The sequence below is a fragment of the Bos mutus genome, chromosome 21, assembly GCF_027580195.1.
Source record: "Bos mutus isolate GX-2022 chromosome 21, NWIPB_WYAK_1.1, whole genome shotgun sequence".
In the NCBI taxonomy this organism is placed as follows: domain Eukaryota; kingdom Metazoa; phylum Chordata; class Mammalia; order Artiodactyla; family Bovidae; genus Bos; species Bos mutus.
This window is the reverse complement of record NC_091637.1, coordinates 47142372-47161355: the sequence shown is the minus strand read 5'-3', so window position 1 is coordinate 47161355 and position 18984 is coordinate 47142372. Positions and strand designations below refer to the sequence as shown.

The window sequence follows — 18984 nt, the reverse complement described above, 5'->3', positions numbered from 1 at the left end:
AGTGAAAGTGTGAGAGCCCTTAGATATCTGCTGCAAGGACAACATTTCTGCTCCACTAGACATGCCCTTATTGATTTTCATGGCACCTAAACCCTGGTCTCCCTTCTTGAACTTCATCTGGTAAATGCTGATCCTCAGGACATGGTTTGGATCCACACTCTCGCTCCCATATTTGCTGGTCTTGTTCAAGGAAGACTGATGGGGAAAGAGGAAACGGGGAGAGAAATGACAGCTCCCTGGGAAGTGGCATTTTTTATTTCCTAGAATGTGACTTGAATAGGCTTTGGCTGAGGGGTAAATCACCCTCAAACTCTACCTGCGAAGAGGGCTCATGCAAAGTTCTAGAAGAGCCTGGACAACTCAGTGGATGCTCCAAATTCTTGGTGTTGCAACCTGTTATTGCATGATTTTGCTAGAGTCCCTCAGTGTGTTATATGGCATGTGCTTACGTTGGCACAAATAGAAACATATAAATCAGTGTACAGTTGGCCAGGATTGAGGATTTTACAGCTTCCTTTGAAATACTGGTAGCACACTAAAACTGCAAAATCAGAGTCTTGGCTTCAGCCCAATGTAATCAGTGCCAGTGTGGCCAGGGTAGTGCTTAGTGTGAGTTTAGAGAAACCTCTTTTCAAAACCACATACCCACTTTGGTTTTTGCACTAAGACTTGTTTTCCTGGGCTTCCTGGGACATTTCTGAAGACTACATCTGCTACCCTCAGCCGTGAACTCAAGTGGTCAGTTAATATGGCCCATGGGCTTGACTGTCCATGGAGCTTATGACATAGACAGACATTAAGTACTATATGTTCCCTGGTGACTCGGTGGTAAAGAATCCACCTGCCAGTGCAGGAGACACAGGTTTGATCTCTGGTCTGGGAAGATTCCACGTGCCATGGAACAACTAAGCCCATGTGCCACACTATTGAGCCCATGCTCTAGAGCCCAGGAGCCACAACTACTGAGCCCATATGCCCTAGAACCCACGTTCCTCAACAAGAGAAGCCACTGCAATGAGCAGTCTGCTCGCCACAACTAGAAAAAAGCCTATGCAGCAAGGAAGACCCAGCACAGCCAAAAATAAATAAATAAATATCTTTTAAAGTCCTGCATGAAATATTATTTATGTAAAATAGTTCTGTTAAGAAACCTTAGTGTATTTCATTCAATAATTTTTCAATAATAGACTAACATTATCACTAATACAACTTTGTCAAGCAATTATATTCCAATACAAAAGTATCTTTCTTCTACTCTGCCGAAAGCTATAAAATTATAAATGCCTCCTACTAAGTTTTCAGAGATTCTAAACAATCCACCTCCTCCTTCTAGAATAGTGTAAGTACTTCCTCTGGAAGGAAATCTTTTTGAGCAAAATCATTCTTCTGAGATACTTCTTGCCAAAGTAGAACTCTGCCTTTGAACCTCCCTTTCCAGTGATTCTATCCAGGGATGAACTGACGTCAGTGCCTAAAGAAAGATATCCTTAACCTTGAAACACCGGAGGCTTATTTTCAAAGAAAAAGCATCACTTCATGTGGAGTCAGAATATTTCATGGGGGAAAAAACTTCAGAGAGGCTATGACACTTTGGAGCAGGGAGCTGGCTAGGAGAGAAAAAGCAAGGACCTATTTCAGAGAGTTGACAGAAACAGATAGACACAGTCTATAGGGGGGAAGGAGGAGACTGGGTTTCCTGCTCATCTCACTGGATACAGTGGGATATGTCTATCCTAGAACCTGGGTCTGAGCAGTTTACTCCCTGAGAGTCATCACACACTCAGATGTGGAGAAGGAAAGCGTGAGAGAGGGATGAGCCATCCCAAGGACACAGAGCCTACACTCAACCCAAAGACTTGTCCTCCCCAAAATGGTACCATGGCCCAGAGATCCAGGGTCAGCTTCAGTTTATATCAACAACAGCACGCTGGTGAGAACAAAAAGATCATATGATGTGATTCCCCTGAGTTTAACTCCCCAGTGTCTCCCATTGTTCTAATGATAAATCCCCAACTAAGTTCCAGGTCCTATGAAGCCCTGCAGATTTGACTTGCATATACTTCACAGGTCCCCTCTCAGGAGATTTTCCCTCCATCCTTGTGCTGGAGCCACAGTCACCTTCCTAGGGCTCCCACCCTGCTTCTGCTCCTCTCAGGGACTTTTCTGCCTAAAATGCTCTTACCTCCACTCTTCACCAACTCCAATATCCATTAAGTGTCATTCATTTCATGGAAGCCAACGAACCTATCTTCCATCGCCCTAACTTTCTCTTTTAAGCACTTGATACAATTTTATTAAATCCTAATGTCTTTAATGGCTTGACTTAGACTGGAAGATCCATGAAAGCAGGAACCATATCTGCCATAAAGTCTCAGCACCAACACAGTGTCGGACCCGTAGTGAGTGCTTGCTAAATGTTTGCTGACTGAATGCCTGAGAATGAATGAAGTTGTGCAGGAGAACATGGGAGAGACTACAGTTAATAACATGTCCTCTTTCTGTCATTCTGAAATACCCCCCAGATCAATGTTTCCTAAGTACCCATTCAGCTATACACAGAGATTTTATAAATTATAAACAAGATAGAGCTTTTAAAAACTTGTTGAATAATTGTAGTCTATCTTCAAAGCCAAAATATGACATTTTTATTAATAACAGTGGGAGGAAAGGAGAAAATACACAGAAGGATTAAAATACTGTAGCACAATCTATGTGCTATGCCTTTCTACCATTTAATGGACTAATTTTAATTTAGTGAATTTTAAAACTTAGAACTCCAAGTATGCTACTTTCTCCTCTCTGTTATTGTAGGCAGTTGTCCTGGCATAAACAGAGCAGAAAAAGGTATCTGGGCGAGAATTGATTACTACCAGGTAACAGGACTGGAACAGGTATTAGGGTGATCAGAGATAATTACCGAGTAGTAAGATTTATCTCGGTGGCACTAATGGCAAAGAACCCTCTTGCCAATACAGGAGACATAGGAGACGTGGGTTCAATCCCTGGGTCGGGAAGATCCCCTGGAGAAGGAAATGGCAACCCACTCCAGTATTCTTGCCTAGAGAATTCCATGGACAGAGGAGCCTGGTCCATGGGGTCACAAAGAGTCGGACATGACTGAAGCAACTTAATATGCACTGCACCAACACAAGAGTGATCTCAATTCTTTCCTGAAGTCTAGTTGAGTTTGATCTAGAGCAGTGCTTCTCCAGATTTCATGTGCACATGAATCACTTCAGATTAAACTGCAGATTCTTCTTCAAAAAATGTTCAGTGAGGTCCAAGATTCTGCATTTCTAACAATCTCCTGGGTAATGTGTTGGCAACCCACTCCAGTACTCTTGCCTGGAAAATCCCATGGACAGAGGAGCCTGGTGGGCTGCAGTCCATGGGGTCACGAAGAGTCGGACACGACTGAGCGACTTCACTTCCACTTTCATGCATTGGAGAAGGAAATGGCAACCCACTCCAGTGTTCTTGCCTGGAGAATCCCAGGGACAGAGGAGCCTGGTAGGAGGCCGTCTATGGGGTCATGCAGAGTCGGACACGACTGAAGCGACTTAGCAGCCGCAGCAGGTAATGTGTACACTATTAGTTCAAAGATCACAGTTAAAGAAGTAAGGAAGCTTAGAACAACTGGACTTGGCAACACAGACTGGCACAGGTCAGAGGGCACATTATTTCCCTGAAAGAAAAGATTTTCTTCACTGAGCTAGAGCCCAAAGTGCTAAAAATAACTATTTCATTATGAGGCTGGTGTAACTTAGATCTAAAGGGTGAAGAGTAAATACCATCTGTCGCCAGCAGAGGGCAGCAGAGGGCAGGGTAAATTGCGCAGGACTCCTCCCACCCCCACAACAGCCCAAACACCCTGAAAGTAAACTTAATTAAGGTCAAAACAGAACACAGGTAAGAGAGCAATTGGAAAAGAAAGACGCTGATAAAATCAGCAGCAAGGAGAGAGATGTTCACACAGGCCAGAATAAACTCGAAGGAGGGAACACTTTGTAGCGGTGGCACCTGGTCGGGAGACCCAAGCTCCAGTTTAGACAGGAAAAGGGAGCAGAGCCTTTGGGCCAGCCACTCTCTCACCAACAGCCTTGATTCCATCGCGGTAAATCAGGGGGAAATGCAAAGAGTGATCTCTAATGGGCATTTTCAACCTTCACATCCTATGATCAGTGCTCCTGGTTGTGGGTTTGAGAAAACTGGAAGGATCCCTCTTCTTCAGGCAAGGGGTGGGGAGTCAGAGGGCGGACATGGTGAGCTGGCTGGTCCCTCTGCTGGGTGAAGCCCAACAAGCCTTCAGTTTGCTCTGAAAGTTGGAGTTCCTTGGTGGCTGTGGGAGTTTTTTTTATTTTGTTTTGTTCTTTACTCTGTTAAAAATTGCATGCAAATAGTTGAAAAGTAAACAGGACTAAAAGGCTTATAACTGAAACAAGTCTTTCTTCCTCTTATCCTCCTCATCCTTTTCCTCAGGAGCAATGTCTTTGAATTCTTTTCATTTCTTCTCCAATTTGCCTCCGTATTTCCAAATAATATATAATATAATCCTATTACTTGATCCAGCTGGGCTTCCCAGGTGGCGCTAATAGTAAAGAATCCACCAGCCAATGCAGGTGACTCTGGTTCGATCCCTGGGTCAGGAAGATCCCCTGGAGAAGGAACTGGCAAGCCACTCCAGTATTCTTGCCTGGAAAATCCCATGGACAGAGGAGCCTGGCGGGCTACAGTCCATAGGATCACAAAGAGTCGGACACGACTAAGCCCTACTACTACTACTACTATTGGCTTTTTCTCTGGCAGGTTAGATACTAATTCAATCACACCATCTCTTCCCTTCATTATTCTCCAAATATAATGTCTTATTTTTGGAATCATATCTACATTTGTCACCAGCAAAGAAAGACCATTAGCAATTCCTGGGAAATTAAAGTAGAATCCGGGTAATAAAACACAGGCTAACCTTTTTCTTTTCCTTTGTGATTCGTTTCACTTGTTCATAGAGGGCCACACACAGAGGTCTCGCATCCAGCCCTTCAAACCAGAGTTCCCAGGTCCATAGGCTGCAACTGACACAGCCAAACGACTGCCGACGACCAGGCACAGCACTCAGTTCAAGATGGCGGCGGCAGGTCGCTTGCTGTGCCTGTGCTGTGATCTAAAGCCTGAGCAGGACGCCTGCCCCAGACCCAGGAGAGTTCCGCCCCATTCCTGGTGCCTGCAGAGAACCCAGCTGAGCAGCCCCACCCCGGGCCTATGGGGAGAGCATGCCCTCTAGAGCCCAAACACAGGCCTCTCCATTCTCTTCCTGTTCCGTGCGTGCTGGCTCAGTGTCTCCGACTCTTTGCAACCCCAAGGACGGTAGCCCACCAGGCTCCTCTGTCCATGGAATTTTCCAGGCAAGAATACTGGAGCCAGTTGCCATTTCCTTCTCCAGGGGATCTTTTCCAACCCAGGGATGGAACCCTTATCTCTTCTGCACTGGTTGGCCGATTCTTTACCTGCTGAACCACCTCCCATTCTCTTAGGAAAAAACAAAGCTTTCCTTTGCTTCTGAATCAAACCTGGTATCATTCCATTGGTTCTAATGACACCGGGCAGGAGGAGCCTTTTTGAGGCCAGACTCGAAAGTGTTGGTAACATAGTCACTGTTTTTATTATGACTATATAAACATTATTTAGGTAACATACTATGTCAAGTAATATACTGTGACTACACTTAGTTTCTTGTACAACCTTCTTCATTCTTTCTGGAGTTATTTCTCCACTGATCTCCAGTAGCCTATTGGGCACCTACCGACCTGGGGAGTTCATCTTTCAGTGTCCTATCTTTTTGCCTTTTCATACTGTTCATCTCATTCTCAAGGCAAAAATACTGAAGTGGTTTGCCATTCTCTTCTCCAGTGGACCTCACTCTGTCAGAACTCTGACCCGTCTGTCTTGGGTGTGCCTACACAGCATGGCTCATAGTTTCATTGAGTTAGACAAGGCTGTGGCCCATGTGATCAGATTGGTTAGTTTCCTGTGACTGTGGTTTTCAGCCTGTCTGCCCTCTGATGGAGAAGGATAAGAGGCTTAAGGAAGCTTCCTGATGGGAGAGACTGACTGACAGGGAAATTGGGGCCGTGTTCAGTAAATCTTTAATCCAATTTTCTGTTGATGGATGGAGCTGTGTTCCCTCCCTGTTATTCACCTGGGGCCAAACTATGGTGGAGGTAATGAAGATAATGGCAACCTCCTTCAAAAGGTCCCATGCATGCACTGCTGCACTCAGTGCCCCCAACCCTGCAGCAGGCCATGGATGACCCACGCCTCCACTGGAGACTCCTGGACTCTTATGGGCAAGTCTGGGTCAGTCTTTTGTGGGGTCACTGCTCCTTTCTCCTGGGTCCTGGTGCACATAAGGTTCTGTTTGTGCCCTCCAAGAGTCTGTTTCCCAGTCCTGTGTAAGTTCTGGCAGCTCTATGTGGGGTTAATCGTGACCTCCTCCAAGAGGCTTATGCCATACCCACTTCTGCTGCACCCAGAGCCCCTGCCCCTGTGGCAGTCCACTGCTGACCCGTACTTCCACAGGAAACACTCAAACACAGTTCTGTCTTAGTCTCTGTGGGGTCTCTGGGTCCTGGTGCACACAAGGTTTGTTTGAGCCCTCTGAGCGTGAGAGTTTGAGTAATCTCCAGGATTTGATGATGGACAGGGAGGCCTAGTGTGCAGCAAGCAGTCCACGGGGTCGCAAAGAGTTGGACACGACTGAGTGACTGAACTGAACTGAACTGAACAACCTTCTATTTATTCCAGAATTAATAATTGTCCTTTTTTTTAAATTTGACCATCTGACTAAGCATACCCCAGGACCTCTATAAAATGTCCCTTCTGATTCTGAAGACAGTTTTCCACAAAGGAGAATTTGTCAAATCTGACAAATTCCACATTTTGGTATTAGATCCTGCTTCCTGGATCCCATCCATTCTTCTTTTTGTTTTTCCTCATTTTAGTGGACCATATCATCCATCCAATAACATCCAATACCCTTGTGTCAATGCCTCTTTGGTCACTGTGGTTGTCTAAGACACATTCTCTAGTAGATTACTCAAGAAGAACTCAGAACCATTGCTTCCTCATTTTTTGGCCTGGTCATGACAGCAGGTCTGAACTCTGTATTTTGTTTGGCTGGATATAAACTCCTTAGCTTACATTTTCCTTCCTTCAGTATCCTAATTGTTAGTTCATTGTTTTTCTGGCATAACACATTGCTCTCAAACCACCTGATGAAAATGTATTTCCTTTCCGTAACCCATGAATTGTCTTTTAGCCTGGATACCTTGAAGATTTTTAGCCTGGATACCTTGAAGATTTTTTCCTTTCCTTCAAGTCCCATGTGCCTACTAGACTAGGTATCAGGGTTGACCTTTTAGAGGTCAGTTTCCCAAATTTTTGCTTTTAATCTGAGGCTTGAAATCATCATTGATTTCAGGAAAGTTTTCTTGAATTAAAAACTGTAGCCCACTCCAGTGTTCTTGGCTGGAGAATCCCAGGGTCGGGGGAGCCTGGAGGGCTGCCATCTCTGGGGTCGCACAGAGTCGGACACGACTGAAGCGACTTAGCAGCAGCAACATTTGTTATGTACTCTACTTATTTGGTTTTCTTCTTTGAGGATACCTAACACCTGTACATTGGATCTTCTTTGCTAATCCTATCAGTCTCAAATTCTAGTTCTTCATTCTGATTGATATTTAAATTTTTTCCCCTTCTCCTCTTCTATTTCTCTAAGCAATATTCATGATGCTTATTTTCTTTTGTTTTCCTCCTAGTTTCTCTAGTTCTGAAATTTTTTCTTTTATCCATACTTCTTTTGTGACTCCTGTTATTTCACATTTAAATGTCACTTTCTCCAATGTCTCCTGAGTTTTCCTAATTCTGATTCCTGTTGTTCTCTCATAATTTCTACCCACTTCTTTTAGCTTTTTTTGAAATATTAGTTTACAATTGTCATCTGCTTTGTGGGAATATTTTTCCAGAACCTTTCATTGAGTAGGGACGTTATTCTACTTATTTCCCTGCTTTTAATAACTCTGTATTGATTCACTCCCAATCTTTTTCTGCTGCTCATTTTTTCAGAGGTTCTACTCTACTTTTAGGAAGGAGGGTTGAGTGGATAGCTTTTCTAATTTCATAGCACGAGGATTCCCTCTCGTGTTATTTTTTGAAGAGATAAATATCAATATACAGCCTTGAGCTTTCTGAGACATACTTTCTCTGTGTCCCCTCTCCCATTTTCATCAGGACTTCTCATTCCTTTTTCATCATTTCTATTCTTGGTTTGGATTCTACTTCCAGCAGTTTCTCCGCAGTGCAGAACTTTGCCTGGAATAAGAAGGGAGCTTTTCGTTTTTCAATTCTAGAGTTAGCAGCACTCAGATTCCTCCAAGTTCTCTCTCATTAACCGTATTCTCCGGCTCTAGTCACAGATTTAACTCCGAGTCTGGTACGTGCATTTTAAACATTGTGATCTTTTGACCACATCTCACTGTAAGCCAGGACGTGTATGCTGGTTCCACACTGCTTGCACACATTCCAGTCCCAGGGTTTCCTTGAGCATGTGTCACCTTAAGAGGCAAACTTTGAAAGGACTGGGGGAAAGTGACAATACGGACATTTATGAAACCCCTTGAATCCCTCTCTACATGAGAGCTGCCAGAACAACCATTAACCTTGAGTTTTTGTTTTTCCAGTGTTATTTTAAACAATGGCAATACACTGGATCCATGGTTTTGGTTTTGCTCTCCTTGCTGTTCTGCTCGAGACCCGAGTTTGAGGTGAGTCTGTGATCTCTGGATTACATAATCCACGTTTTCATCATTTGTAAATAGGATAAAGAATAATACCACAGAGTTATCAAAATCAGATGAGATGATGTGGAAGTTTAAACTTGTGAAATTGCCTATGATTTAACCTGACATGTAAAAAAAAAAGATAAACTGTAAAATCATATGCTATTGTTAGTTATTTCAAACTTGATTTATGAAATATGTGGAAACCTGTAATTTTATGTTTAACCACATTGTGCCAAATATGCTTCTTTTTTTTTTTTTTTTTTCTGCCTCTTCCAACAGAATATTGCTTCCAAAACAGCCACGATTTTTGGATTTCCCTGGTGGTCCAGTGGTTAAGAATCTGCCTGCCCATGTAGGGGACACAGCTTTGATCCCTGGTTGGGAAAGATTCCACATGCTTCAGAGCAACTAAACTGGTAAGCCACAGCTACTGAAGCCTGCCTGACCTAGAGCCTGTTTGCCGTCAGCAAAAGCGTCTGTAGTGAGAAGCTCCTGCACCACAACACAGAGCCTGGCTCCCTGCAACCAGAGAAAGCCCTCAGGTAGCAAGGAAGACCAAGCACAGCCAAAAATAAAAATAAATTTAAAAATATATATATTTTTAAAGCATGAAGATTTTTGTCTGGCTTCTTCCATGCCATTTCCTCACTGACGGGTCTGGGCCTGGTACACCAGGTAGGCACTCCAGAATTACTTGATGAATGAGTGAATGACTTGTGCTAACGTTGCCTTAAAGCATATTGTGAAAGATAAAACGAGTGAGCAAAACATAAATTCTGATTAGGCGGTTGTCGAACTGGGCCTGTGTAACATGCTCTGCCAAACTTTTCCTTCCGCATCTCCGTTTGCTTTGCATCCCTGCCAAAAAAATAACATTGGCCCCTGCTGTGGAGCCGGGATGAGGCAACCCCTCCGCAGGGCAGTGGCCAGGAAGAACTGCGAAAGGCGGCCGCATTGGGCACCCAGCCTCCAGCCTCCAGCCTCCGATCCAAAATGCAGAAAGCCTGAAACAATGTGCAGAGCAGCCAGGCTGAGAACAAGGGACAGCTCTGTCCCTCTCTCGCTGGCGTTTATGGAAGGAAGCCTGGCTGTCTGTTTTTAAGTAAACAGACTTGCTTTAATGGAGCAATCTGTCAAAATAAACCGAGCTGCTTGGGCGTGGGGGGGTTAGCGGGGAGAGGGTGCCACACCGCTTCCGTCTCCCGTGGGAGCTGTTTATTTGAGAAGAATGATAAATGGGAGCGAGGCAGAAGCCTGCGGTAATGACACTCAAAGCAAGAAAAATAATAGCGTGTGGCTTAGGATGGGCTCATCTTCACTCGATGTATAGATGGCTTTTGTGTGTTTAAAGAGCCAGCCCCTTCTATTTGCATCTCAAACACCCCTGCCCAGGAGCAGTAGAGCGCAGGAGCTTTACCGGCAGCTTGTGGTCTGTGGGTTTTGCAGGAACAGGGGAGGTAAGGAAGAACAGATGAATGAGCCAAAGTTTAGTCTCTACAGGTTTTCTCCCTCTTCTACTAATGGAGGTGTGACAAAAGCATTAATTTGCTTCATCACCATGCAGTGCTTAATAAATGAGTAACAAGTTTGCATCGTGAGATGCATGGGATGGGACATGTTGCAGAGAAGCGTGGAGGGCAGAAATTACGAAGACTCACATTTTGGACTTTACTCAGAATATTCGCTGCTTGTGAAATGATACAATGAAAGGGCCAGGTGTAGTTTAACCCTTTTAGTTTGTGCCAGGACCTTGAATTCTTTGCAAAGAAGAAAAGGATTTAATGTAAACTGCAAATGCTTTAATCAAGTGGCTTTCTTCGCATACCGTGAAAGCATTTTGAAACATTCAAGTACAAAAAAAAAAGTCCTTATTTTCTGAAAATATAACCTCTTAAACACCCAGGACACTGCCAGACCAAGTCCCATCAAGTAACAAGGCACAATAAGAAGCTTAAAAAAGGTAAGGATTAAGTTACATTTGTATGAATAAGCTCATTTTTGTTGTTCTGGTCTCAATCTTTAAATGATCCTATCTCGTGCACGTAAGGTGTCTCCTCGTTACATTGTACATTACTATTCTCAGTGTGGGTCCCAGTGAGAGCCAACATGTCCCCAGGGCTCACGAACCTTTGGAAAGAACCACATCAATAGCAATCACTCAGAGTTCGCTTGCCTATTGTCCCCACCTGCAGGGATGGCCCCTCACCGCACTCCTGAGATGCCCTGGGCTCCTCTCTCCTGGAGATGGGAATCTGCGCCTGCTCCCTCCACATGAGCACAGATCCTGCCCCACTACTGGCACCTTCTGAGAGGATGCCCTTCTTGTCCCAGGACTATCCCCAGGCTCCCAAATCTGCAAAACACACCAGCTGCTAAAAATGATGCACATTCCGCCACTGGCCCCCCACCCACCCACCCAGCCCTCTCAGGTCTGAGCCATGCTGGTTCTGCAGCAAAAATGCCAGAGGTCCACTCATGCCAGCTCCCTGTTCCGCTTTGTTTCTTGGGCCTTGAAGCAGCCTGACCTTACACCTCAAGTAACTAGAGAAAGAAGAGCAAACAAAAGCTAAAGTAAGGAGAAGGAGAAAAATCATAAAGATAAGAGCAGTAATAAATGAAATAGAGACCAAAAATATGCATTTATAGCAAAAATCAACAGAACTAAAAACTGGTTCTTTGAAAAGATAAACAATATTGATAATCCTTTAGCCAGACTCATCAAGAAAAAAAAAGAAGAGGACTCAAATCAAGAACTCAAGAATTTTAGCAAAGCAGTACCAGTGTTAATCCTTGTTAATTCTTAGCCTTGAATAAAATGCCTTACTGGGAGAAAAAAAACTACCTGACTTGTGCCCCCCATTTCACAAAATCTCTCATGAAAACATCATCACTGCTTCTACCTTCTTCCTCTCCCTCCACCTGGGATATAGACCACAGCCTGGGAATGGAATAAATGCCCCTCCTCCATCACCCAAAGGAGCACAGGTGTCCTCCTCCCAAGGAACATTAACGTCCCTATGCAAATTCACTCCTCCAGGGCCTTCCCTCCATTTGACACACATGCCAAGATACACTTGAATATCAAGAGTGTCAAATTCTGTCTCACTCTCACACCAGGCACCAGGTCCTGCAAATGAATTTTTCCCTCTAAAGCTTCACCCTGACCTTCCTTTCCTTCGCATTTGCCATCATCTTGATTCCAGCTTCTTATTTCTTTGCCCCTGGCTGAACTCAGAAGTTCACTAATTGGAATCACTCCTCTGTAAATTCATCCTAAAAGCTGCTTCGGAAACAAAACTCCTTAGATGCCGTCTTGAGCACACCACCTGCTTGCAGCAGTTTCTGAAGTTTGATTGGCCGTATGAATCAGGCCTGTTACAGAAAGAGTGCAGCCTTGGAATCAATCACCACGGTTCCAATCTTAGTTCTATGCTTGAATAACTTTTGTAACTTTAGTTGCTTTAAGCCTAAATTTCATCATCTATAAAATGTGATATTAATATAGGCTTCATAGGGCTACTGTGGGCTTCCCTGGTGGTTCAGATGGTAAAGAATCTGCCTACAATTCAGGAGATCCAGACTCGATCCCTGGATTGGGAAGATCCCCTGGAGAAGGGAATGGCTACCCACTCCAGTTATCCTTGCCTGGAGAAATCCATGGACAGAAGAGCCTGGTGGGCTACACACGGACACAACTGAGCGACTAAGACATTCACTTTTAGGGCTATTGTAAGAAAAAATTAAATAATGTGAAGTGTTTTTTTTTTAATGTGAAAAGACAAATTTGAAGAATAATGTTATGAAAATGCAAGCACTTCCTCTTGGAAATAATGTCCTCCATAAACTGGCCACCACTCACTTTTTTACCCTTTGCTCTAATTACTCCCATTTCCAGCCCTTCTTGCTGGACTTTTGCATCTGTTTCTTGCCCTACAAATGTGTCTTTCACTTCTAGATAACACTATTTGCTGTAATAGAGAAAACAAAATGTCAGTGGCTTAATACAAGAGAACTTTATTCCTTGCTCAGTTAAAATCCAAAACATGTATTCCTACCTGGCAGGTGGTTCTCATCCAGGTGATAATTCCGGGATTTGGGGTCCTTCCATCTTGTGGCCCTACAATCCTTTACACGTGGTTTCCAGGGTGACTCCAGAGGAAGAGACAACAGGGAGACTCATGAATGGAGGTTATTACAGGTCAGGCATGGAGGAGCACATAGCAGAACTGAGTCACATAACAGCATCTGATATAACCCAGTAGCATGTCTGGAAAGAAGAGGACACGGGGTTGGTGAACAGCTGGCTACTCTGTGCCACCCCCACAGACATATATATATTTCCCAGACTACAGTCCCCAGATACATCCTTCAAAAACCAGCTCAAGTCTCATTTTTAATTCATGACGTCCTTTTGGAGCAATCTGACTGACGATTTTATTCTCTGAACTCAAACTCCCAGCATACATTGATTATACCAGCCTTTGATCCATTGTCTTTTTTGTTAAATCACACAGACTTACTTCAAATCTTTTTTTCCTTAAACTCAGAGATATAAATCTGGTCCCATCCTCCTTGATGAAACATTTCTTGCATCAACATCCATAATTTCACACTTCCCCCTGTCTCCTATGAGCTCCAAGGCAGGATCAGTGCTTTTTCTACTGAGTAACTGTGAGAGTCCCGCAGGTAATGATTCTTCTCGGAAAGTGGCTGGGAGGCTGCAGTCAGGCCTCAAACTTCAACTTCACATCCAGGAAGCACTGGCTGAGGAAGAAGCTGATCTCAACCCAAGAGCTTCCAAAATTTCTGAAAGCCTCTTCAGCTGCCAATTATATGATGTTAACATTAAGACATAAGTACCTAGTGTCGGGTACTTCTTCCCGACGGGCTTCCCAGGGAGCTCTAGTGGTAAAGAACCAGCCTGCCAATGCAGGAGACATAATAAGATGTGGGTTCGATCCCTGGGTAGGGAAGATCCCCTGGAAGAGGAAATGGGAACCCACTCCAGTATTCTTGCCTGGAGAATCCCATGGACAGAGGAACCTGGCGGGCTACAGTCCATGGGGTCTCAAAGAGCTGGACGCGACTGGAGCGACTTAGCAAGCACACGCCTAGTATTGGCTATAGAGATTAGCAGTAATGATAGGAGTTAAATTGTTATGTGATGTTGGGAAGAATAGAAGAGGCAAAAATGTCTCTGATCACTTCTGAGTGTTCACTAACCAGACACGGTCATGTATTCCATTTTCTCCCTAGAGATGGCAATATGTGTTCTTGTCACTCCTGTCTGTTGGTGATGTTGCTTTGGGGAACAAATAAGACTCTATAAGATGAAAATGAGGGTAAAATTTGGAGATGGAAGAAAATCAAGGACCTCAATTCTACAGTAGTTGCTTACAGAAATTTAAAATATGAAAAAAATACGTAGCAGAACTCCCAAAACCCACTTGTAATTGTAGGATAGCTTCCCATTCCCTCTCCTCTCCTCTCGTCCTCAGACACCCATACCTCACAGGAATATTTGGACATCCCGAGGTTCTGAAATCTCTTGAGAAGCCCAAAAGGTAGAGTGACTTCCCTGCTCTCCAGCCACTTCAGCCACACCGAGTGAAGCCTGCCGCGCTCTGGGCAGGGGAGCTGGCTCAGCCCATCCTTCTGAACAGACTGCAAACCTCACTTCTCGTTCCGCTGTTGACGGCATGGAACGGTGTAAACTAAAGGCTCCTTCACATTTATTCATGCAGCTCCACTCCTGCCCTGTTGAGGTACAAGTGCCCAGAGACAATTAACTGATGATTCATCCTCCAGGACGCCTGCTAAGGCAGGCTGCCTGGCTGTGAGTGAAAACATACTTGAGCAGTAGCTGATCTTTTCCTTTGGTTGAGGACCAAGTCAGACCAGGCATGTCTTTGAAGTTATTTCTGTCTCGGTGGATTAGAGGTATCAAAAGAAGCAGCTCCACAAACCCTTACCAAATATTTACAATTCTGCACTAAACAACCTCCACCGTACCTTAACCTTTACCGTCTTGTGAAATGCTTGCCAACCTCCCTGCCAAACACATACACTTGCCAGCGTAGGAGAGAGGGCAGCAGCTCAAGGGAAATGAAGTGCAAACGGTAAAGGGTCCACTGTCTTTGTCGTAGAGGAGAACGAGGCCTTTTGGTAGTGACCTACCTGCAGAGGGGGGACTCCGTCTCCCCATTACCATCACCCCCCAACCACCATGATAGTTCATTACTTCACTGGGGTGTTGAAGAGACAAGTGCTATACTCAGTTCAGTGAAGTTGTGGGACTGCCCTGAAGGCAGAGTTTCCAAATGTGCCAAGGGTGGCCATCGTCAGTGCGGGAGAGACGCAAAACAATAGCTTAAGCCACAATGGAGGCTGGTGATGGGGCTGTCAGCGTTTTCCTCATGCAGAGGACTGCCACACTTTACATGGTTTCTAGTAAACCTCCTTCCTCAGATGTTTCTCAATGAATTGCTCATTGTAGAATTCTCCAGTTGCTTCTAAAATGCTGTAGGGATTAGTGAAATAGATGACTGATGTATTTTCTATTTTTCAGACTCCTTACTGTGAGCACAAAAATCTCATAATAAAAAGAGAAGGATAAATAATAATAATAAAGGATAAATGAAAGGAGCTGGCAGGTGGGATACCATGTTGCTGGGGCAAAGAGGAGCAGGCCAGCCCTGGCTGCAGTCAAGCCCACGATGAGATACATTATGGAGACTCATTGCAGGACCCGCATTGGTGAGGTTCCCCCAAAGGGCTTCAGTCAGCAACAGAAGCTTTTGGCAGAGAAGTTACCAAAGGCAGAGCTTTAGAGAAATAGATGGCAGCCACTGAAATAACAGTCACCAAGGTTTGTTCATGAATCCCCCTGACACAGTACCCAAGGACCCCTAGAACTGACTGTGGGACTCTGTGTGTGCGCTAAGTCGCTTCAGTCATCTGACTCTTTGCGACCCTATGAACTGTAGTCTGCCAGTCTCCTCTGTCCATAGGATTCTCCAGGCAAGAATACTGCAGTGGATTGCCATTCGCCCCTCCAGGGGATCTTTCCAACCCAGGGATCGAACCCCTGTCTCTAACATCTCCTGCATTGGCAGGCGGGTTCTTTACCACTAGGGCCATCAGGTAAGCCCTGCTGTGAGAGTGTAAGGGAACCTAAGTAGAAGCCCACACAGCGATGGAGACCAGGACCAAAAGTTTGTGCTATCCTGTTAACCACCAGCTGTTGCCTCCACTACACACAGAGGAACTCAGAGATACAGTGCCTGGGCCACGTTTAGGCATTTCATTCATTCACTCATTCATTCACTCAACACATGTTTATATTTCAAGGCACTGGATTAAAGTGCTTTGTAAAACAAAAATAATTAGACTTCAGTTTGGCCATCTAAAAGCTTTCACTAATCACTGCTATAAGCACACAAATCTCCATAATACAGATTAGAAATGGGTCATTATACAGTCACAGATAAAGTCTGCACTGGCCAGGTGGTAGAGAGAGATGATTTCTGTGCTGGAAGAATTTGGAAAGATTTTTGTATAGGAGCTAAGGGTTGAGGTGAAATTAGGGAGTGCAAAGGCAATGGAGAACATATTCTCAAAGACAAATAATCTGAGTGATGGTATTGAGAAGGGAAAGGGTGCACATGCTTGAAAATAAAAGCAGGTGGTTCCATTGTCTGGGCAGTTAGTGTACAGGAAAGGAAATAGAGAAAATTGTGGTCAGAAAAGTGGGATTGTCAGGAAATGGAGGACTGAGTGCCCCAGGTCAAGGGAACTGAGAACTCATCAAAGATTCCTTAGCAGGAGAGATTTGATGATTACTTCAGGAAAATTAATATTTATTTTAGTAGCCAAGAAAAGTATTGAATACAGAGCCAGATTTATGATGAAACTTTACATTAATTCCTGTTGCAATAATATTCAGTAGTATATACCAGCAAGAAGATGGTTCATCAGCTTTCAGTCCTAAACTTTTTTTTTTGTACTGCCCAGAACACCGTTTCAGGCTACCAGCTTTCTGTAGGCTCAGGGAGTAAAAGCTCTTGAATAGCTTATGTCAATCATAATTAGGAACGTCCATCGGCTGGAAGGAGGGATAGGGCTGGCACGGTGAATAATTATTATGTAGAGAATGGTTCTCAGCCAGCCTTACCAACAAGAGGCGTGTCCTCCAGGAAGGCCTTCTGGCTGCCCCACAGTCTCTCGCCTCTGGGAGAGGGAGCTTCTTTCATAGCCCACGGTCCCCATGCAAGTATTCTTAATTTCCTCAAGTAATTTATAAAGTCGTTAATGCACACCCTCATTCCTGAAAACTCGTGAAAACATCTTTTTCTACGGGAGTATTTTCCTTATTATGTAAAAATAATAGTAATAGCCCATAGATATTGAGAGTCTATTACGAGGCATTAAATATGTGATAAACTCAATATGCTTTATTTTGCACATTTTAGAATATGAAATGGGAATAACGGTCGTAACTCCATGAAATCAACCAGGACCTGTTCAGTTCAGTTCAGTCACTCAGTCGTGTCCAACTCTGCGACCCCATCAATCGCAGCACGCCAGGCCTCCCTGTCCATCACCAACTCCGGAGTTTACCCAAACTCATGTGCATCAAGTCAGTGATGCCATCCAGCCATCTCATCCTCTGTCATTCCCTTATCCTCCTACCCCCAATCTCTCCCAGCATCAGGGTGTTTTCAAATGAGTCAACTGTTCACATGAGGTGGCCAAAGTATTGGAGTTTCAGCTTCAGCATCAGTCCTTCCAATGAACACCCAGGACTGATCTCCTTTAGTATGGACTGGTTGGATCTCCTTGCAGTCCAAGGGACTCTCAAGAGTCTTCTCCAACACCACAGTTCAAAAGCATCAATTCTTCGGTGCTCAGCTTTCTTCACAGTCCAACTCTCACATCCATACATGACCAGTGGAAAAACCATAGCCTTGACTAGACAGACCTTTGTTGGCAAAGTAATATCTCTGCTTTTGAATATGCTATCTAGGTTGGTCATAACTTTCCTTCCAAGGAGTAAGCGTCTTTTAATTTCATGGCTGCAATCACCATCTGCAGTAATTTTAGAGCCCCCAAAATAAAGTCTGCCACTGTTTCCACTGTTTCCCCATTTATTTGCCATGAAGTGATGGGACTGGATGCCATGATCTTAGTTTTCTGAATGTTGAGCTTTAAGCCAACTTTTTCACTCTCCTCTTTCACTTTCATCAAGAGGCTTTTTAGTTCCTCTTCACTTTCTGCCATAAGGGTGGTGTCATCTGCATATCTGAGCCTGTTAGTTGTAATCAAAAGTAATAATCTGTATTTATAGAAAATGCTTCCATGACTCCTGCTGCAGTTTATGAATATTTGCTTTTAATTTCAGAATTGCTTTATAGTTTCAAAATTTTGAAGAGACTTTAAAAATTCAATGTAATTTGTTCTCTTTTCAGAAATGTAGAAAGTACATCTTTTTTCTACAAAAATGTAGAAAAACATTTAGGAAATGTAAAGAAAACTGTTTAATACCTTAATCCCACCATTCAAAGATGATGACTATTATTAATATGATGTTGTATATATTCTTATAGTTATAAAATTAAGCTATGATATAGTTTTTAATAGAGAAATAACATTTGATTGTATAGACAATAACTCATTTAACCTATATGATTTTATCAATTTAAAATGTTTCCAATTTTTTCCTTTTAAAAGTAGAATGTTTATGGGCATGCTGTCTAAATATCTGCTTACATTTCTAATCATTTCTGACACATTTATAAAAGTCTAATTTCTAGGTCAAAGGATAGGCATATGGCTTTGATGAATACTGACAAATAATCCAGAAAACTTAGACCAATTTAACTGCCCTCTCGCAATGAATGAAAGTGGCCATTTTCTTGAACACTAGATAGTAATACTAATTTTTTTGAGTAATTATAATGCATACTATTCATGCATTTTCTTCCTTTTGAGTTATATTCTTTGCCCATTTTAAAATTCATATGTTTGGGGTTTTTTATGGAGAATGGGGCTCATTTTATGTTTAACAAATATTTATATATTTTACAAATATATTTTAGTATGTTCTCCTTTATAATTTTTATAGTATTTTTATATATAGTTAATTTTT

At 43.4% G+C, this 18984-nt stretch overlaps 1 long non-coding RNA gene across 1 annotated transcript in view; it reads right to left on the bottom strand.

Moving 5' to 3' along the window:
• Window positions 1-13692, bottom strand: part of LOC138984417 (uncharacterized) — a 67988-nt gene extending 54296 nt beyond the window's left edge. Inside the window, exon 1 of the long non-coding RNA XR_011461686.1 lies at window positions 12893-13692. This is a non-coding gene — a long non-coding RNA (uncharacterized lncRNA). The remainder of the gene's footprint in view (window positions 1-12892) is intronic.
• Window positions 13693-18984: the final 5292 nt, after the last annotated feature.